The sequence below is a fragment of the Rhodnius prolixus genome, unplaced genomic scaffold (genome assembly GCF_049639745.1).
Source record: "Rhodnius prolixus isolate KJV_2025 unplaced genomic scaffold, Rpr scaffold_1, whole genome shotgun sequence".
Classification (NCBI taxonomy): Eukaryota; Metazoa; Arthropoda; class Insecta; order Hemiptera; family Reduviidae; genus Rhodnius; species Rhodnius prolixus.
Window position 1 is genome coordinate 13,599,802 of NW_027411581.1, and position 22,710 is coordinate 13,622,511.

General features: G+C 33.5%; 2 long non-coding RNA genes across 3 annotated transcripts; both read right to left on the reverse strand.

Annotated features, from left to right (window-relative positions):
• Positions 1-8,838: 8,838 nt before the first annotated feature.
• LOC141455007 (uncharacterized) lies at positions 8,839-15,261 on the reverse strand. Of its 2 annotated transcripts, XR_012459087.1 has the most exons (8): positions 15,167-15,261; positions 14,773-15,080; positions 14,434-14,686; positions 13,823-14,315; positions 12,117-12,306; positions 9,652-9,777; positions 9,384-9,565; positions 8,839-9,044 (listed from the first exon to the last, which is right to left on the reverse strand). It is a non-coding gene; the product is annotated as an uncharacterized lncRNA (long non-coding RNA). The 2 variants fall into 2 exon arrangements; XR_012459086.1 differs by having other exon boundaries at positions 9,652-12,306.
• Positions 15,262-16,364: 1,103 nt separating this feature from the next.
• Positions 16,365-21,416, reverse strand: LOC141451301 (uncharacterized). The gene is made up of 3 exons (XR_012456674.1): positions 21,142-21,416; positions 17,339-19,156; positions 16,365-17,243 (listed from the first exon to the last, which is right to left on the reverse strand). It is a non-coding gene; the product is annotated as an uncharacterized lncRNA (long non-coding RNA).
• Between the last annotated feature and the right edge of the window lie 1,294 nt (positions 21,417-22,710).

The window sequence follows — 22,710 nt, forward strand, 5'->3', positions numbered from 1 at the left end:
TATTCAATGTTAGAATTCCGTTCACGCACGCAGGTAGCTTCTTGCATTAATTAAGGAAGTCTATTAAGTAATTGATTACCTACATAGTCTTTTGTCAATCGTACTGTTAGGTCTGCTATGTCCTTGAATTGGGGCAATATCTTTTTAGTTTTCTTCATTAAAATAGTCTTAGGAGCCTTAAAGTCTTATTCGGAAAATCTTAAAAAAGTGAAAATCCATTCCAAAGTGTAATAGCACTTCTGGTAGAGGGATTTTGATCCATGGTGGGGACCCAATCAAAGTACAAAGTTTTAGCTTCCTGTTTAGAGATATATTGTTCTCACCTACACAAAGAGACAATTTTCTAAAAACCAGTATTTTTGACTCAGGGAATATAATAAAGGATAACTTCCGGAGATAACTGAGATTAGAAAATTTGACACGATTGCAATATTAATAGAAGAAAAAAGATTAAAAAAGGATAAAACCGACTATATTGTCCTACACTTGAAAAACCTGCAATGCATCACAACATTCCTGTAATTCAGATTAGCATATGCTAGACTTCTCAGGCGCCACTTTCTGTTCAAGTGTTTTGTTCAATCATCTTAATCTTGTCAATAAAGTGAATAGTTTTTGTAGTATCATTGAAGAAAAATATTTATAAATAAAATTTATACAATTTTTACGAATATCAGTCTTTATTTTGTAGCCAAGCTCGAACTAGGAAATAGGTCAATTTCAAGGCTTGTACTTATTAAAAATAATAATTTGTTTCATATTGTTAACATCACAGATTTGTGTATCTTCTGTCTTGAGTGATTAGTAATACTTTTTTCTCGTCATAGACCAAGGACTGATATTGGCAAACAAAATTCTTTCTTCTTTTTGGATTAATGAGTCAGCCACCACAATATCAATGATCAATCTTCTATAATATATTTTTATTTGGCATAATTCTATAAGCACGTTCTTATATCTGAGGAAAGATGATTTAGGAGCAATTTCTATTCACTATATTCAGATTAATTACGTTTTACATAATTTTTAACTCGTGTCGCAAAAAAGTCTTAGTTCCTACACGGTAATTGGTAAAAAGCCAGATATCTTGTTTTTGTTTTGTAGCCCTGAAGATGAACTAAATATAGTTCGAAACGGCTTGAAGAATTTTTTGTTTATAAACTAACCTAAACTCAAGATCCCTTGGAAATTGTTCTAATGTGGCGAAGTGCTGATATTCTTGCAAATTATTATGCTGTGTGGACTCTTTCTGTCAATCTCCAGCAAGTCCAAGATCTCCTCATTCTATTTAGATGTTACCTCTTTATTGCATAAATGTTCTTAACAAAGAATGGACACAGAATTGTTTTCATTGTGACAAAATTGAGGAAACGTCAATATAAGAAGTAAAAACCAAATTATCTCAACTTTATGTCATCCTAAAGTCTGGACGTTAGAATTTGAATGGTAAGACTTCTGGTTTGAGTTTGGAAAGGTATTATAAACAGTGAATGTAAAAAGAAACCGTGAAGTTTTAGGTCCGTGCGTGTATGTGTGAGTCAGGATGTAAGTTTGTAGTCAGGGGGCAAATAACCAGTAAATTAACTGTGAAGCAACTGTTGTACGCTTAAAGGTTGTTAAACAGTATTTTATGTACTTCAAAGAATGGTATCAGTTGGCTATTTATCTGCATGTGTTTGTGTATGTATTCGCCTGCGTATTTATTTCTTTTCAACGGTACAAGGACATTAACAAACATTACAGGATATGGATTTTCAATTGATTATTTTATATTGATTACTGAAGAGAAATGTTGCTATTGGTCACGTGTGAAGCCAATCTAATTTTTTACTCTCACTTACAAACAAAGAAAATATTATGAAAAAAAGAGATGAAGTTCAAACTTAATTATTCCCTTTAAGGTGCTCTTCGAGAACTAAGGTCTTGGGCATAATTGATCTACTTGAAGCACCGTCTTGCTGATTGATTTTAATCAGATGTTCGCAATTTTCATGATCTTAACAGTTTTCTTGGAAATGCAAGAAATAACAAAATTTTTTTTTAAAAGTCAAACGCTTTTAATTGAACATTGATTGCTTTTTGGGCGCTTTTAGGGAACTTAATCGGCCCTGAAGTGACCTAAAGTGGCCCTGGTCCCTAACAGAAAAAAATTACTGTTCCATAATGATGCACTGCTACAATTTCAAGTTTCCATTAAAAGAAGAAAAGTGACTATGCTGAATTGATCTTAGTTTCTAAGAATGTTCCCGGAAAGAGGCTATACCTTATTTGCTTCAACTTAATAATGATAACTGGAAATCTTAAACATCTACTTTATAGTGGGTCACGATAGGGTTAGAAAGAGTGTGCCACAATGGTTTTATGTATTTACCTTCGACAGGAGGAGACTCTTACATCCTACTTTTGAAGCTAATTTGGTTATTGGCGAGCAGAGAAGTTAGAATACAAAATTACTATTGGGGCAACCAGGCTTCTTTAAAGCAGAGGTTTCTCAAAATAGCCCTTTAAGGAATGAGCACATTTAGCCTTTATTAGCTTCCCATGTATCACTGCTTTTAACTTGATGTAGGTACTTATTAATTTGCTCCAGATATAAGCTTATCGTTTGATTGGAAAAGTTATTTTTGGGAACTTTTGTAAAAACTAAGGGTTAGATTTAATTTGATAAGTGCGAGGTTGGAATAAAGAATATAAACCATGTGAACCCAGTCATACATATTAGAGAGAATCTTGCAATTACACTGCACCATTTTTTTCTGAGTTGGAATTTAAAAGAGAGTTGGTGATGGTAAGTTACTGCAGGAAGAGAAAATCGTATGAGTTACCTACCAGATATTGTCTTATCTCTTCATTCGAAGTTCATTGTTTTGCAAATATTCCTATACATTCTTATTTTTTTTGTTATAACTGTAGATAAATGTTTACATCCCTTGACATACAAAATAATACAAAAATATTTAATGTAATGATCACTTTCTTCGATAAATCAAGGTTTTTAGGGTGTGTGTGTTTAAACTTGGTAGACCTTGATTTGAAAAAATTTATTAGACATTTATGTTTATGTGCGAGTAACTAGGCATGGTTATTGGGTCAAGGTAATCCCTTTGATTTCTTCTGGCGTTCCCATCCAGTTTGTTTCTAAAATAAAAAAGGGGTCCAATTCCCTGCATAATTAAAATATTTTCTGTCAATGATCAATATATATCTTGATAGAGTTATCTATTCTGTCTATCTGGTTATTAATATTTATTTATTTTTGAATCTTTAAGTAAGACCCTTTCTTTTAAGTCCTAAAACCTATTTGTAACATTCAAAGACTACCTTTAAAAAAACCTATTGCATATACAATACATGATAAATTAATGATATTATCACTGCACTAAATACATAAATATATCTGACAAAGAAGCCTGCCCATCTTATCTTCCCCAACGCCAATACTGGCCGATTTTATGCAACTTTCATTCCAGGGCAATTACTGCATTTTCTTGCTATTTATCCACCTTCTCCTGCAAAAATTACAAGACATCTGCCCATTTCTTTGCAACACAAGCGAAACTTGAATTCATTACTCAAAAACTTGAAACATATTCACAATTATAACTGCTGATAAGTAACTTCCTTTTGTCCGTCTTATCTCTTATTAAGCTGATAGATTTATCCGCCGAATGTCAGCAAACATGAGTTTGTCTTAATTTTCTTTTCATTAAATGTCAAAATTACATTTATTTTAGTTTCACTGGTTTATTTATTTTATTGCATTATGGGATTGATTTCAATTTTATTGTCTATTTAAACTAATTAACTAATTTATTTTTTATATTTAGGTATATTTGTAAATAAAAGTCTGTTTCTTTTTCTTAATACATTTCTCTGATTTATTACTAATTACTCTGGTCAGAAATGATGAATCCCTTAGCCACAAACATCTCCTTGCTGCTTCTGAGGAGGACAACAGAGAGGGCCTTGAACCCACTAAAAAAATTAAACAAACCAAATTTAGAGACCATTCACCCGCAAAGATCCACTATGAAGAAAAATAACTACCATTCTATCATTTTGCCCGCTTGTGTCAGTTTCATCCACCTTTTCCAACAGCGAGATTTCCACTGATGATGGATAAATAGCTTTAAAATAGTTTAGAAGCCCAATCCCATAACAGGAAAGTTAATAAAACTTTAAAAACTATTTTGTAAGCCATTTAAGTATACATATATATGTTTGCATATCTTTCCAGTATTGCCCAATAATTTTCAACCGGTTTGACGTAAAGATCTGCTGTAAAGGTGTGGCCGATATTTATTTGGGAGTGAATCGAAAAGAAATTAATATGGATGACCAAAGCAATAAATAAATCATCAAAGTAAACTTTTAAGAGATATTGCATTGGCAATAATTTTTATTGTAAGACAGCTGTAATTTTTTAATTAATAGCTAATTTTAGTTAAGGTTTCTTATATGTTTACTTCCTTTAATTGGGATAAGAGAAAGTGCTTTGCCGGAAGTAGGTGTAGGTGTGTGCCAAAAGTTCAAATGTAACGGCCTGTTTGGATATTGTATTGGTTCAAATTTTAGTTTCTCTCAGTAAACTGCAGATTTGAAGTTCAGAGGTATTGATCTTGGGATGTTATACTGAAGGGCTAGTCCCTTTAAAAAATTAAGAAACGTTAAAGTAAGTAATGCCTATTTTTCAGTCGGGCTTTAGGTCCAAATTGGGTGTCATGGACGGAGGCAACTAACAAACATACTTCGCTATAAATTCCTTGTATGAACCATTGAATGAAATCGAAAGCCTAGACCAGGAATCGAATCCAGTACCATAGTACATATTAGATCCTTTAAAATGTTTTCTTTGCTTATGCTTGTTCTACCTTTAGGCCCTTCAAATGATGTAATTGAATACTCTTCCAAGATGGTAGAGATAGAAATAATCGCAATTCTGATGTTAAACAAGTAGAATGGGCTACATTTATTTAAGTTCTATATTCTAAGCTTATTCAATGCTTAGTTAATGTAAAGTCAGTCTACGCATGAAGCCACAGTCCATTCGATTTTTAACATTGAAGCGCATCTTCTAATCATCTTTCGGAGGTCATCTTCGACATCCAAAACCGGGATCATCCTTGCCTCCTTGTGCCCCCTCGATGCGCTATACAATATTTTATTTGTCAGTTTTCCTTTAGATATTCGTTCTATGTGACCTTACCATCTTAACCTACCCTTCTTTACTTCAGCTGTAATGCCCAGCTCCACGTACGTCTCGTACTTCCCAACTGGTTATGAGTTCGCCATTTCCCTTGTATCCAAAACTTGTGGGAAACAAATGAGCCACTTCCCGTATTGATATAGTCATTATACACAGAAGCTCTTTACAATGTAGCTATAGAAGGGCACTTAAGTACAATATTATGTGCTATCAAATGAATATTTATTTTATTATATTGAATACTTATGTAAAAATGGCGGGTTAGCTGCTCTCTCCATCACTTCTTCATTGCCGTTCAGCGGTATTGCCACGAAGAGGTAGGAAGGACTAGATTTCAGAGTTAGATGTCTGGTCTATATCGCAAGCCTAAGTGGATCCGTTAGGGAAGTCGTTAATGATTTATTTTTTTCCTTAAAGATGGGAAGAGCGACATTTGTCCAATGCATCAAAGCCGATGGCTCCCATTCTTAGCATTAAGCCAGTCATTACCATTGAGGATCAAACTGCGGAACCTTCTGTTTGACAATGGCCGCGATTGTTTGAAAAATAGATTTCTTACAGTTCATTTGTATATCCGTAGCTTTCATTTATTTGTTTCTTCCTAGTTCCTCACAGTCAATACCACATTTTGCTTTGAATCTCCATGAGATTCTCGTCTAGGATTCCTGCTGGACGAATTAGGGTGACATTTTTTACCGTTAATTGTTAATGAACATTCCAATGAACGTAAATGCTGTATTTTGCGCTTTTGCAGTCTTTAAATGAACCCTAAATATTTTGAATAGGTCCTCTTACGCAAACCTTGAACACAAGTAGTAATATAATAACAGAATACACATGAAGATTACAGTGAGTAGATAACTACGAGTGTAATTCGTTTGAATAAATAATTATAACATGTTTAAACATGAATGAGAGAACTTTTATTAAAAAACAAACAAACCAAAAAAAAAGAAAGAAGTTTAAGTTAGCCCCGAGGATTGGAAATCGATCTACTTTAGTTCTTGTGTATCTGTTGTTGCTCAATACTTTCGAAAGGTAATTCTATTATCATAAACACTATTATTTATATTCCTATTTTTTTGTAGTTCGCCATTAAAAAGTTGATTAGTGATTTCTGTTACCGCGAACCACGATTTCCTTTTGCAGCAATTTGATCGAAATTTTAGCTTCTAGCAATTTTTTTTTTTTTTTTTTTTTTAAGATCCTTTGTTCATCAAACCATTTTGTCGGAAATGTAGACCTCAGAAGGGATATTTCCTGTCGAAACTCGATATCGAAGAGTTGAAGCGCACGCAATACTTTTTTCACCAGTCGATAAAGTAAAAAGTCAGATATTGACTTTCAAGCAGTCATTCTCATTCGTGACTAGTCATTTCTTTTGTGCCTAGAGCATTTAGATATAGTCTTTTGCTTCTTCTTCTTCTATAACCGGGCGTATCAGACAACTTTCTATGGATCCTTACAAGTGCCTATCCTAGATCTCTTGCTTAGCTATTCAGAGTTCCAGAATCCCATTCCATTTTATCAAGTTTGTAACCGAAAAATAGTCGTAGATGGCAGGAGCTGCTACATAATATAAATTTGCACTTTGGACTGCAAGACCAGGTGCTATTTACAGCTAATATTCCAAAATAAAATAAAAAAATTCATTCTCTACCGTACGTTCGGCCTGGCCAGTGCCTGCTTATGTTATCTATCGTCTGTGAGTTCTATATTTTTATTATTATTTTGTATCTAGCAAAAATTTTCCTATTTGTATGAATTTTTCCTTTTAGTAAAGGTATTTTGTTGTTGGTTCATTAAGCACAAGAAAGAATTTTATTTTTACTCCCTATCACCCCGGGTGATTGTCTCCAGGACCCTCCCTCCTCTCTCCAGTGAGCTATCCCGCCAGAGGCACCCTTAAGGGTATTTTTCTATTTGAGGCTGGTTAGGGATCCCGTATCTGATAGCTTCGGCTATCTGGCGCCCGCAAAGATACCGTCCCTTTCCCCTGACCGGTCAAACAAGCTGTGATAGAAATGTGTCAATATTTTAATTCTTACTTTTATTAAGTATGATGTGTTTAAGTCCCACACGGTCAGAACCCGTAATAACTTTGTGAGAAGCTGCCGTTCAGGTCAGTGAATCATGAAAGTTGAATTAACTAATAATTAGTTTGACATTTATTTAAGAGTATTGTGTAGAGTAAGCGTTGTTCGCAGATATTTTCAAACAAGAGGTGCAGACAAGAAATTTAAAACATCCAGTCGCGTTCCAACATGAGTTTACAACATTGTTTAACTCTTTTTATTACCCATAAAAGGTCAACACTGAAACTAGATATCACAATTTATCTTTTTTAAATGACCAACTAAAGAAAAAAAGAATGTAATAAAATAAAGCATAAATTTAATTATACATGTAAATTAGCCTAGTTATTCACTTAATTAAATGTGGAGGGCAAAAACTGCATCTTAAGTGTACGAAAACAATTAGTTTTTATGTCAACCAAGGACTTCCAGTTATTGGCAAAACGGTCACTAGGTAAGTGTTACGATTCATTCATTTTCAATTTTAAATATGTTTTCTAGACTTTTTTTTTTCAATCGTTTTACTTTCTCTCACCGATGGCAACCATGACGAATTTTTTAAACTCATTTTTTCACCGGAAGTGTGAACACATGTGTGCGTTTGAATAGAATATCTAGGGGGAAAAAAATCTCCAGAAAAAAAGCCTTATCTTATTTTGCATGGTTAATATCATTACTTCCGGTCGAAATATGTACGTAAAATAGAAGGTGTATACTCGTATTTACTGAATGGTGGTTATCATTTTGCTGGCGTTTTATTAAAGTACTTTCCTTTAACCTCATGCACTAAATCGACCTGTTGCTTTTATTTGTCATTTTTTTCTCAGATTCTTTGTTTTTGAGATGGTCTCTGAGATCAGCTATTTTAAGCGCCAATTTATGATAATTATTGCTGTCTATATTATGTCAATTTACTGAAAAACACAGCTTGATATACGATAGTGGTTGTGTTTCTTGTCCCGTGTAGAAGACTGTGCTGCGCTGATTGGAGACGTTGGATCCGAAACCTAACTTGGGCGTTTCAGCACCAGCTTAAATATCATTTGAAAAAATGAGACCCACCAAGAGAAGAAGACCGTTTTCGAATTTGGGACAAATGTAGGAGTTAGGGATTCATTTATTGCCTCCGAACATGTTAATTTAGAAACTTATGCACATTTCAACTTTCAGACTATTAAGCAGCTTCTCAATTTAATTTACCTTATTATTAAATCCATTAAGTCTTGTTTTACAAATACACAATCATTACATAAATAAATTTATAATTGTAACTACAACTTTCTCAATGGCCAACATGCCAGCCTAAGGAATTCTATCTTACATTCAACATTGTTATGAATGAAAAAATAAAGTTGCTCTTTGTAATGCGCATTAAAATGATATGTGATTCTAAAGATTGTAACTGTAAAGTACGTATGAATTAAAGTCATAAAACTTTAAAGAAAACAAAGATAGAATGAAATCAAGCAGTAAAAATCAAAATGAAGAACAATAAAAAAATTTCTTTTTCTGTAATTGACTTTAAATATAAAAGTTATTATATCTAGTTACCTAGTAAAAAATGTCCATACTCAATCATTTCTTAAAAATAATTTATAATTAATTCCACGTCTCTTCTGTTAATAAATTCAAGCATAAACTTTTAATTGCTTGTATCATCAAAAACTTGAAACTATCTCCTCACTCCTTGGACAGGAGAATCAGAAATAGATACAGAGTTTCCTTTTCGGTTGAATTACTCAGTAGACATGCAAACTCACCATCTGGAATGTAAAAGAATGGATTAAAACTCAGTGGTAAAAAGTCATCTCTAATTTTAATAATTCTTCTTCGAGCTGACAAGGATTCAAATAAGTCTTTCATTTACGAAAATCTTATGTGAAGCAAGTTTAATTTTTCTAAAAAGGGTTTAATCAAATTTAATTTCGGCAAAATACCTAATTGCAAATATTATTATATCATTTTCAGTCAATGATCAATATATATCTTGATAGAGTTATCTATTCTGTCTATCTGGTTATTAATATTTATTTATTTTTGAATCTTTAAGTAAGACCCTTTCTTTTAAGTCCTAAAACCTATTTGTAACATTCAAAGATTACCTTTAAAAAAACCTATTACAATACATGATAAATTAATGATATTATCACTGCAGTAAATACATAAATATATCTGACAAAGAAGCCTGCCCATCTTATCTTCCCCAACGCCAATACTGGCCGATTTTATGCAACTTTCATTCCAGGGCAATTACTGCATTTTCTTGCTATTTATCCACCTTCTCCTGCAAAAATTACAAGACATCTGCCCATTTCTTTGCAACACAAGCGAAACTTGAATTCATTACTCAAAAACTTGAAACATATTCACAATTATAACTGCTGATAAGTAACTTCCTTTTGTCCGTCTTATCTCTTATTAAGCTGATAGATTTATCCGCCGAATGTCAGCAGACATGAGTTTGTCTTAATCTCAGTAGACATGCAAACTCACCATCTGGAATGTAAAAGAATGGATTAAAACTCAGTGGTAAAAAGTCATCTCTAATTTTAATAATTCTTCTTCGAGCTGACAAGGATTCAAATAAGTCAAATTATTATATTATTATATTCATAAAATTGTAATAAATAATAAACTATGTAAGTGGCTAACAGGGCTTCAGGATGAAGAACAAGAGTGGGTCAGAATTTGAGAGGAAAGTTGAAAAAGCGTAGCTTGAAGTTAGAGATGGCAGATAATTCTTGATGCTGAGAGCCAAGTACCTGCACATTGATTACAGAGACTGAGGAGAGAAGCAGAATGGAAACAACAGGTAGTTTCAGCCAGAGCAGAAGCGTTATCCGGTGGTGCATCTCATAATAATAGATGAAATGATTCCATCAAGAGTTTTTAGGTGGGTAGTAGATACTACAGTGCCTAGTCATCCTCTCACTTGAGAAAATTTAAGGCAAAAAAATTATGGAAAACGTTACAAGAGAAGGTTACATCATTTAAAGTTTAAAGAAAATTTGCTCTTTTCCGCCGTTTTTCAGAAAGGAAAAGCAGACAAAGAATAAAAAGCAAGAATAAGAAAAAAGCGTGAACATTTAATTAGAATGGATGGAAAGTCATTGAACAAAACGGAAAGACAGTCTATCACCGGAAGATTGTTCCATATTTCATTTGTTAAGCAAAACTGGTTAAGCTATAGTAGCAATATAAAAGAAGTGGAATTTTACTTCTTTTCAGAGAGATTGTGGGACAGATTAGGAATGGCCGGCGTAAAAACAGATTATTTATTCTCTGTTGTTAGCGAATGCAACAACAGAAGAACTATTGATATGAATTCTCAAACAACCTTCTAAGCAGACACTTCAAGACCGCGCTTGTCTGGAAAAATAATATAAGAAGTGGAAAATTCTCATACTTTCTCCTTCCACAAAACTGCAATAATTTACCATTTCCCTTCAAACTTTCTTGAATGAAAATTGAAGGACGAGTTACTACAATGCAATATAAAAATTTAGCAATCACGAAACGTTAGTATTTGCAGTCAGTGCCTAACATTTCTCCATAGCTTCCTTTTAAATCCATTTCTTGGGTTGTGCATTTCACATTCCAACTTCATATATAATCATGAGAAAACCAAAATATTATTTAAAGTCGCACTTATAGTTAATCTAATTTCCACTCTATTGTAATCACTTTCACTACCTTTTGAACCAGTAGCAACTAAATATTGAAGTAACTAAAGCAATCACTAATAAAATATGCCGAACAGTAAAAGTGTCACAGAATGGAAATTAAGGAAAACTAAAACTTTCAAGATTAGCAAAGGATTTAATAATCTGGAGAGAGCGGATTAGAGGAGAGTTATGCTTTGTTAACAAGTGGGAGGCCACTAATCCCAAATACACATCTAAGTTATTGCTTGTTACAAAACTGAGGCGAGTAAAATATACTCATTAATGATTTCGCGGATATTCCGAAGCGTTTATAAAGGTGAGCTCTCCTCGTTCACAAATAAATATCGTTTTTACAAAATTGCCAATCGTGTCCAACAATTTTTTTATAGTTTTTTTTTTCTTTCTTTTTAAGAGCGTGACATTTGGCAAAAAGCAAAGACTTGAAAGAGTTTTGTTTTTTATCACAAGTCATCAAAAAGAGATTTAAATATAATATTTTATATTTAAATTCCCTAACCGTTTTTATGAGGATATAGATTACACTTTATTTCAATTACTTAACGACGATTACAATAGAGTTTATTTCAATAAACTCAAATATGAACAAGATTTTAACTATAAACTAAATCTTAAAATCTTAAATGTCATTCTAAGAATAAAAAAAACAGCATTAAAAATTGCAGAGTAAATGTTAAAATTGTGTATATACCTTCTGTATAATTGTAAAGTTATTTTTTGTCATTAAATTTTATTAAAAACAAGAAAAACATATTTTCAAGATCAAGAACCAACCACTTATTGAAGGAACTTTGTGTCCCCTTACTCAAACATACTTCCGTTTTTTTTTAAAGGAGCAAAATAATTTATGGAATTCAATTGCCAACACTCTACAGCCCTAACCACTTCTGGGTACATTATAATAAGGCAACTGATGAACCTTCTCTTTTATGGAGGTACTTAAAAGCTTCTAATGTTTTCCATTTGCAAACTTAGAAGAATAGTGGCAGTTAATTTTGATCTAAATCCTCTACCTAAAAGATTTACTGTGGATTTCCCAAGTATCATTATTGGATCAAGTAACAACTTTAACCTTAGTTATTAGGAATTAAGAGAGTTAACAAACTGCGAGGTCAGAGTATCCTGGAACCGATTAATGGGAACTTAAAATACTTAGTTAATTTTTGCCACTGGGTCTGTGTTGGAAGCGCTCCCTTTCAAGGTATTAGTCCAAGATGAAAGGTTTTTGAAGATGATTCCTTCAAAGCCTTAGTCTTCGGCTCCTCCGGTTCAGTTAAATTAGTCAGCCCTTCGTTAGCTTGCTTCGTAGTTGCTTGTTAATCAGAAGTACTTGCTTGTCCGGCTGGAAATGGTATAATTGAAATTTATTTAGTAATCTTTTAAAAATGTATGAGCCAAGAAGTTGGGCTCATAAAAACCATGTTAATTACTTGAGGAACTAATTTTAGATGAGTTTCTACTTCACTGGCTGTCAATCTTACCCTGTCTCAAGTTTATTGCTGTGTAATAATTATTAATTACTTAACTATAATAGCTACTATGTTAGTTGTTCTTTCTTCACATATTCTCTTTTATTTTATTTTACAAAAATCCACTAAAACTATTAATGGAATGCCACATAAAAATTTCTTTAGTCAACTTCACAATTCGCCAGTGCTTGATATTTTAAAGTACAAAGTCAGGTGAGTTCAAGTATATATCAAAGACCTTAAGCATTTTAATTTACTATTCAATTATTAAATAGATTACCAGCTTTTACAAAGAAGAACTTATTTCTCTAGTATAATTAAGAATTCATGACATTACAAATTCAGACGTAGGAATAACTCTAAATGGCACGAAGAGTTAATCTGCTAATTACTACTTTTAAAGAAAAGTAATTAATGGTTGAAGAACTCCTCTTTCACTTTTGTAATATTCAGGATGTGCCACAGATTAATATTCAGGCCATTATTATTATTATTGATTTTTGTGAACCTCTTTCATACAACTTTAAAGACAACATTCATCAACTTGGCAACTTTCCTCCTTCTAAGTTATTTATTTCTATCAGCTCTAAAGTTTTTGATTTTATTAGAGGACTTTTATTAACAATATTTGTAAAATAAAAGCACCAAAAACGTGGTATTAAATATTCACATTAGGAAATTCTCATAATTACAATTTTCAACGTTTAAGAGCTAAGAATTTAAATTTAACTGCTCTTTGTAATATTAAAAATAAAAAATTAATAAAAGAGTGTCTGTATGAAGATTATCTTAAGTAATTCATTCTTGGGCTTCAAAGAGCACTTCTTTAAAATGTAATGTAATGCTAGTACAGTTCTAAAACAAACACTTTTAGCATGGAAAATAAATATCCATGATACAGTAGCAGAAAGAAGAGGAGATACCATTTGTTTCTCAACCCATCTTGACAAAATAGAACTGGAAGCCGACGGACAGTTTAAAAATGATTTCCAATTAACAATAAAGCCAGGGAAGGGATTAGCTATGAGGTTAGCATAATGGACTCCCACGCGGAGGTCCCGGGTTCGAATCTAGCAGCTGACCCTTAGATTTTCTCTTCCTAGGAGCTTCTTACAGCTCACTGTCCGGAGGCCGGCAGTGCACTGGAAAAAGCTCCGGGCGCTAATGACCTCAGCTGTTGATGCGCCAAAAAAAAAAAAATAAATAAATAAAATAAAATAAAGCCGACACCAGTTCACCAAGTAAACTATCGCTTCCCGCCAGAACAATCGCGCAACGTATACTTCTTGCTTTACCATCTCAAGTCGTACATAAAAAATTAAGAAATAATATAAGTTAGCTCGGTTAAGGAGTTTATAGATTAGTACATGTATATTCTAGGATTGTTACCTTATAAATTATCATTATTCATCGTTTCATTGGTTGATGAGGTTTCTTCGCAAACACAAAGCATGAGGGTACTCCAAAATGAACGAGTGTATTATTTGTTAATCCATACTCTTTGTTACTAAACAAAGTCTCACAGAAATCATTCATCGTTTTGGACGTTAAACAACTCTTATTAAGAGGCCTGGCAATGACCGAAGACGCGACGATCTTTTCTCAATTCTAATAACCCAGCCTGAACCAGGTCATTCGTCTAAGCTCTCATTTATCCGTTAGCTCTATACACCTTAGAAGAGCCGCTGAGCTCTGGTTAAACAGGTTTGACAATAACCATTGCGTGGGTCTTCTAGCGGACATAACGTGTGGAGGTCATACTCTGAACAGAGTATGACCAGATAACTGCAATATTGCAGGTGCATTCTACACTCTTAATGTTCCACTCACGTATTTGTGTCAGTATCGTATCTGAGCTCCTATTTAGTACTGCCAAAACTTTCTGCAAAAAAAAAAAGACGAATTTTTAAGATGAACCAATCAAACCAATATTGAACTTATAGCATATCATAATTAAATAACTATTAGGATTCTAATTGCAAGTTTATTTTGATAAAAACCTTCCTGATTTTTTCTTCCTATAATCAAGTTTTTTTTCTCTAAGTAACTACAATATTTATTGCCAACATCTGGTACAAGACTCTGCTGCCCTCTTGAGGAGGTCAATAAACTTAGAGCTAGTCAGAAACAGTCATAAAAAGTGCAGAAACAATTATTTATATTCCAATATTTATTGATTCTGTGTATGCGGGTATTAACTCTCATTATTACAGTGATTGTTGTGTAAGTGAGGACCCAAGTGATCTGTCTTTGCTTCTCAGAAAAAAGAAAAAAAATCATATCAGCTAAAATATATGCACAGATTTGTTAAAATGATTTAAAAAGAGAACAGAAACTACCTTTTATTTGAGTTTGCGTGGCGCAGGCCAGGTGTACATGTGGGTGGACTCATTCACTTTCAGCGCCGCTAGATCGGTGTCACAACCGGTCATTTACACACTACACTTCTTGGATACTCCGCTCCTTAAGACCTCCTATTTACCAGACTCACATGCGGGCACTACATGCAAACACATGCACATACGCGCTTAGATCTTGCACATAACTACATTAAGATAAAGTTTTGTAAATTTATTTTCGTTAGTTTCAATTCTCTATCTCTCTTCGCTAGCATTTTCTGTTCTTGACTGAAAATGACTAAAAGCAGCTGAAACAAAGGAAAGCATATCTGATGAAACTGTACAAGAGTTGTGACGTGGTATTTTACAGCAGAGCCCTTTTTCTCATACTTACCTGATTTTTCCCAGCAAAAATCTAATAAAAGTGATATGCCTTTAAGTGTTTTCATCACATTCAAAGTAGGACATCGGAGAATTTTTGAGAAAACTGAAAAAAGTTCTCTTCAGTATGGGCGCACTTATAGATTGATTGAATTCAAATTGAAGTAACCAGAGCTACAAGAATTATCAAACGAAACCTCAAGTTTTGAGTTTTTTAGAGACTTTTAATTTTTGAGATATTCAGTTATTTTTTTTTTCGGCGCATCGACAGCGTGGCCATTAGCGCCGTCTCGTCATATAAAATCCCCTCGTACTCGGATGGCACCTCCTCCTCCCTCGTTACATCCTTTACAGCTTCCATCGGGAAGCAGTACGGAGCCGAGGGTCACTGGAGCACAACTTCCCTCTCCAACCTTTTGACCATCGACTCCAGTTCTGTTCTGTTATTATTGTTGCTATTTCAACAAATGTACCCTAATACTTCGGCGAAAAATGAGCCTCCTTTTTACCCGGTGGAATACTTTTTACTCATCAACCTAAACATCATTGTTCATTGGTTACCTTTAAACTTCTCAGTCTGGTCCAGGTAAATTTTTTAAATCCCCCAGAGATAGGATTATAGAATTATTTCTCTGGATTATATCTAATCCAAAGTTGCTCAGTCTGATTTCAATAACACTAAGTCCCTACTCTGTTGACACAGTGCCAGCTGAAATTCCCTTATGTTGAACCACAGACGCATATCTAGTAATGAGTATCACTGGGTTCCTTAGTGTACAACTATCTCAATTAATCCTGAGGAAATCCTAAAGATTAAGATTCTGGGTAAACTACTTAGAGAGGACGTTTGCTCATGTCCAACTTATTGTTATTCTAGTATTGTTACAACCTGGTAGTTTTCAGAGATATAATGGGTTTTGAATTCTTGATGGGTTGAAAAGAACCTACCTTTGCCAAATTGTCAGCTTTCTAGCCTTATTCAGAGGAACCCAAAACATGTAAGATCCGTTTGAAGCTCAAGTTCTTCCTTCTGATATGCTCTCACCTCTTCCTCTTAACAGGAGAAAGTAATAATTTTATTGCTAAATCAAGTTTCAGACTTGCAGCTAAGCTACTGTTCAGCGTTCACTTAAGTAATGATCCTTTCACTCATGATATATTTATTATTTAGTAAATAAATGTATAATAAAAAACATAAAATTCTTATTTTAAAAAAGTACTCTGCAACAAATTGCTTTTATGAAATCATGTAATCCAATTATCGAGACCATTGCAAAGGAAACATTATTACAATAGTTTATATTAAATAAATATAAAAAAATGAATCGTTTCACTTTTTATTTTTTTTTAAAACATTTTAAATAACAATTATGAATGCTCTATAATAAAGTTGTAGGAATATGAATAAAAATATCGGGCGCCATAGTAACAATAAAGTTAATAACAATAATAAAGTGCTCCGACCTTTCACATGCTGGACAAGCGTGGCCCCATATCTGAATGCGGTTGCGTTTTCTATATTAGAAGGTGAATGCGTAAATAACAATATGCAGGTGAATTTGTTGCCGTGTTTCAATTCATTGTTACACAACAATCAACAAGTCTATCCCTTTCGATAGGTTTAAGCTATTTAAAAAGTTGAAGAATATTTTTACTTTCTCTCACTGTAGTAAGAGCAATTTGAAGTCCTTGTCCAATTTGACAAGCAAGTGTTCGTCAAAGAATTTCGAAAAAGTTATCGTTAGACTTGTAGTTAAGTCCGAGTTTTCTCCAAGACTTATGGAGAACCAGCGGAACGAACTCTATATGCTTAGTAGGAATCTACTGGACTGCAAGTTTCCAGCCATTCTGAGGGCGTTAGGAAGAGTAAGGTATGTTAAAATGAGCGTAAAAATGCCCTCTATGCAAGGTTACTGAGGCACCTCTCACACTGCTTTTGCAATGCTTGTAAGCATTGAAACTTGCATAATGGCTGGGTTCGTGCCATCCACTTTTTTAATGCTGGTGAATGGTGAATGTTGCAGTGCATCAATATGGTCCATGCTGCCTCACAGCTAGATGGCACCTGCCTCTTCCCGGTTAGATTTGCTCTTCAGAGAGAAAAAAAGGTTACGACCTTGATTATTGTCTTTTGGATTTTAAAATACTCTTGTTTTAAAGTAAAAATGTTTTATTAATTACTAACTTATAAGAATGAGGTTAGATCTGTTGAAATATCCTTAAATGGAAGAGGCTGCACATGATATCGTTACACATTTCAAGTTCAGCGTCCTCTTCTGAAATTGATTTTTAAGACATCCGTAGTATACTAACCGCCAGACAAAATAAAAAAACTTCAGCCTTCATTCCTGAAACTGATTAAATTTTCATGAGAATTGTTTCCGAACAGATTTTAATTTAAATAGAAAGAAAAAACTAACCATGGACCACGATAAAAACAAATAAACGTTAAAGAATATTTAAAACAGAATTGTTATTTAGCGGCGAATCAACAAAAGGTACGCTAGAATATTACGAGTATTCTACCAGTAGGACAGGTTTTGAGCTTTTAAGGAACGACTTATATATGAACAAAATATCACAAAGAAACCTTCATGTGGTAATTATGTTACATCCGGACATCAGCAATGGAAAGTGTGTTACTTTACTATTTGGCGTTTTCTTCAGTTATCTGCGATTTGACTTGAAAAGGACTTCAAAGCATTTCTTTTTATTTCCTTTTAAAAATCAATTTCTCAGGAAAATTTATGGAAACCTTCTCGGGAAACTACACACACGCACATTCACACATAGTGAGAGCGCGGGAGAGAATTTCATTTCCAGTATTTGTAAGCATTAAAAAAAGAACCGCATGACCGCATTGCTTCTTTACATCAATAGTAAGAGAGTGTAAAATGTAATTTAGGTATTTGAAAAAACAACAACTTAATTAATGCAATAATAGTTGCATACTCTAATAATTATATTAACTGTGTAACCACTTCAGCAACAACTCTAATGATTACATTTACTTAGGACGTGTCTAATTATCAAGATAATTTACATACCTAGGCTAAGTCATTTATACAGTCTACCACATTGCTGATAGTGTTTGCTGCATTTACAGAATTATTTTTTTACCTGACCTAAATAATTATCTTAAAGAGAGCAAGGTGCGTCAATAATATGTCGTAACAACGATTTAAATCAGAGTGCCCACTCTAACTGGACAGGTGTAGAAGATTTTTTAAATCTTCAGAATCTATTTTTATTCGAAATAATAATAAGGAATTCATTTTTAAAAGATTAATCAATACTTTTGGTCCATAAAACGGAGTTTTAGTTGATAAACTAGTTCATTTAAAATTATGATTAATCAATTTCTAGTTTGTGTTTTTAAATTCATGTGAATATCGATTAATGTTTTGCAAGAATTATATTAGAATTCTTGGTTTTATAATTCATTTTTGGAATACAAATGTGAAATTGGGTTATTATAGTTGAAACATAAACAAATTCTTGAAGAGGATTGAAAAGCTGCATAAATGATAACAACAATCCTTGAATTATTTCCAACAAAACGTGACCAGGGCAGACCAATACACGAGTATGCTCCGGGAGTTCTAATTGGAACCCACACTTCTGGGGAAGACGAGAACCGTCCAACGACTTCTTAGATAGAACTACACTGCGATTTTACAAATCACATTTTACGATACATACGTACGAAACAATGGGTAAGCATGTACTAATGGTCAAAGAATAATGACCCTCCAAATCAAGAGCTCAGAAAAATCGATAATGCTTCAATCTACGTCATCCATTAATATCTTCTATAAAGCTGAGTACATCATTTATTTGAAAATGATTTGCAAACTTTTCCTTATCTTCCAGTTATTCTACACCTGCTGCTCAAGACCTCTCTTCTACATCTTACCCCAACCATCCACCAAACCGCTGAAGTGATCAAGCCAGATCCTATCTCCTGAAAGGTTACAGCATAGTTGGCATTTTTCAGCACTTCCTGAAATATTCAAAGGATTGGATCATTAAAACATTTATTATACTATTTACTAGAACAGTGCTGGATATTACAGACTGGGGCGACCTTACTTCGTAGTACAGGTTTAAAAAAACACTGGAAAAAGTTAAAATCCCGGCCTAGTTTGACCAAAAAACAGTGATTTCAATCTTAGATTACTATTCAACAGAGCAGTGCTCGATATTACAGACTGGGTCGACCTTATTTCGTAGTACACGCTTAAAAAACACTGGAAAAAGTTAAAATCCTGGCTGAGATTGGCCTAAAAACAGTGATTTCAATCTTAGATTACTATTCAACAGAGCAGTGCTGGATATTACAGACTGGGTCGACCTTATTTCGTAGTACTTGTTTAAAAAACACTAGAAAAAGTTAAAATCCTGGCTGAGATTGGCCTAAAAACAGTGATTTTAATCATAGATTGCTATTTACTAGAGCAATATTACAGACTGGGTCGACCTTATTTCGTAGTACAGGTTTAAAAAACACTAGAAAAAGTTAAAATCCTGGCTGAGATTGGCCTAAAAACAGTGATTTTAATCATAGATTGCTATTTACTGGAGCAATATTACAGACTGGGGCAACCTTATTTCGTAGTACAGGTTTAAAAAAACACTAGAAAAAGTTAAATTCTTATAAAATTTAATTTGCTTTTAATTCATCTTTGGTAACATCAACGAAATTAGTTAACAATGTAAGTACATCGAAATGTTTAACGTTTCTACAAACTACATTAGAACTTATTTGATTTACACTTTTAGTAAATACGTAAATAATAAATAATTAATCACTTTCATCTTTCGTTCAGGTGGCAGCAGGCCAGCTGCCAACTCATTCACCAACATCTTCAGCATATTTCTTACGCATTTCAAACCCCTTATCAATCTATTAATCTCCTTTCTTTCATCTATTTCTTAATGCCATTGACCCAACACTGTTCCTCTGGCTTGCGAACAGACTTTACTTTCGAAGACATCAACTGGACGTTCTCTTACATACAAAACGAATCGACATTGCATATTAATTACTGAAACGCACTTTCCTGACAGATCTCAATTTCCTACCCCCGACTACTCTGTTTACAAAGAGAGCTAAAAAACAAAAATGACATGCCCAAAGCATCTTCTTCACTTGAGTAAAATGCAGTAAGTATTCTGGTAAGTAGCTGGTATGGAATCTTGAGAAGAAAGTCACTTCTACTAGATCATAAGAGATTGAAGAGTCTAGGAAGTCAGGAAGCTGAGGGAAGTTAGAATACAAGGTCACCAGTACTAAAGATGTATTTTTGGGTGAATGGTACTGTCTAGAATACTAGGAGGATCTGGAGTCAGGGATATCTATGTACGCCAGACCAGAAGGCTTCTTCTGGAGGAAAACTTTTATGTGATTTTTTGGGGGTTCCGGGATGAGGAATAAGACCAGACTCTGGTTCAGCCTCAAAGTAGGAGAGATAATCAGCAGAAAGTATGTGGAATGCTGCTAAGTAGAAATGATGGTACGAGGAGGCGGCTTAATAGTTACCACATCAAGTTGAAAATGCAGGAAGGCCGTGGAAAATAATCAAAATAAAAGAAAAACACTAAATTAAACTACCCAAATATCTTCTTTCCCTTTTTAAACAAATGCACCACGTCATTCAACCTCCTAAAAACAAGTCCTCTATAATATTCCGATTCCTGGAGAAAGAGAAAACTAGATTCTATAATTATTTGTTTAGGTAGTTAGCAAATTCTTGGGATGGTCATGAACTCACGAACATTTATTGAAGGACATAGATATATTTATATACAATATATTACGTCATATTAATAAAAGTTACCCATTTGGAAGAGAACACTGGAAAATGCTGGCTTATTAAAGAATTTACAAATGAAATAAATGGTTTTGACTGGAAACAAAGTGTATAAAATAAGAGTTAATAAAAAAATAAAAAAAGTTTGTGGTCGCGTAAAGCTTGAAGTTCTTACCGTTAGCGTCAAAGGTGTAATGGTGGGCATTATTGGTGGGAAGCTGTACTAAACTTTCAACCTTAGGGCGGTTCTCCTTGAATTTTAAAGTTCTAAGTATATAAGAAGGTTGTATGTGCAACATACATTTAAAAATATATAGATGTATTATTTACGCACAAATATATTATATATATTATATAATATATTAAACAGTTGAGGGACCGACCAGAGGCGCATGAGCCTAAACACTTAACTGTTCATTTGCCCTGCCCATGTCCAGACTTACCTCACACAAAGTTACATCACTTACTGGAGCACTTATATAACCGCTTGATGACATAACTTAGCTACTCACCCTCTCGTTAATAGCACCCTCTTTTATTATTTTATTTAGTGTTTATTTTTATTGTTAATTCTATTATAGGCTAGTTTTTTTTTTTATGCATAATTGATCTATTTTCAATTTAGTTATTTCTTTAACATCACCTATCAGTTGTCTTTCTCTTAACTATAGATACATATATATTCATATCTGATTCCCTTATAATAACAGAGTCTTAGAAAAATGAGAAATAAGTTAACTGGAATCAATTTTGACTGACACCTTCTTTATTAAAGAATTGGGTCAAACTACAACGTGTATCTCTTTATTTAAGGTAGCCATTTTTGTTTTTAATCTCAGGAAAAAAAACCTTCTTATGTAATAAGTTAATGAATACTTTGCTTCGCTTATTTATCGTTTATAAAACTGGCTCAATTTAGTGAGAGCCGCCCTACCAAATTTGAACACATACTACATTAAACTCCATTCGTTTATTTCATTATAAACACGGCCAGAGATTCAGTTACCTACTTATTTTTAAGTTTCATTTCGTAATTAGCCGCAAAGCTGAGATTTATTGAGGTAATGGGTTCGAGCCCCGGCCCTGGCCTTGGAGCTAATTTAATGATTATTTTGAGGAATTTAAAATGAACTAGGTTATCACAATATCTACCTTCGTTCACCACACCTAATTTGGTAGTTATTTAAGGCCGCTTAAAAAAATAGGATTACTTTGAGACTTTGTTAAGTAATTAAAATAGATCTTAAGCTTACCTCATTCAACTCTGATCAAAATATTAGTGTTCATGAAAATTCTATGTATACTTTAGCTATTTTAATTTGTAATCACCGCTTAAATTTACTTGTCCCCATCATTCTGCCTCTCTGACATAGCGTCATCGTGAAGGCAAATCAAAAGATCATTTCCTTTTAAGATTTCCTTGTATTGTGGAAGGGCGAAAGGTGTACAGATAAAAAAATTGAAACTGATAACAGCTGCTGCTGTGAATAGTTGAAATTTGATTTAACAAGTTTTCAACTAGGATGAAGAATATGGATTTTAATGGAATAAAAAACCTTAAAGACGGTTAAGGACTAGATTTGCGGAACGTAGGGATTTGGAAATTGTTTTGTTCATTTTACTTAACATAAATAACGTACGGCCAAAAACTGTCAATCGTTGTAATTTAAAGTTCAATTCAGACTAAGTCTGTCAAGCAGTCTTCTGAGAATTCCATAATGTTGGTACTTCATAAAAAAGTTAT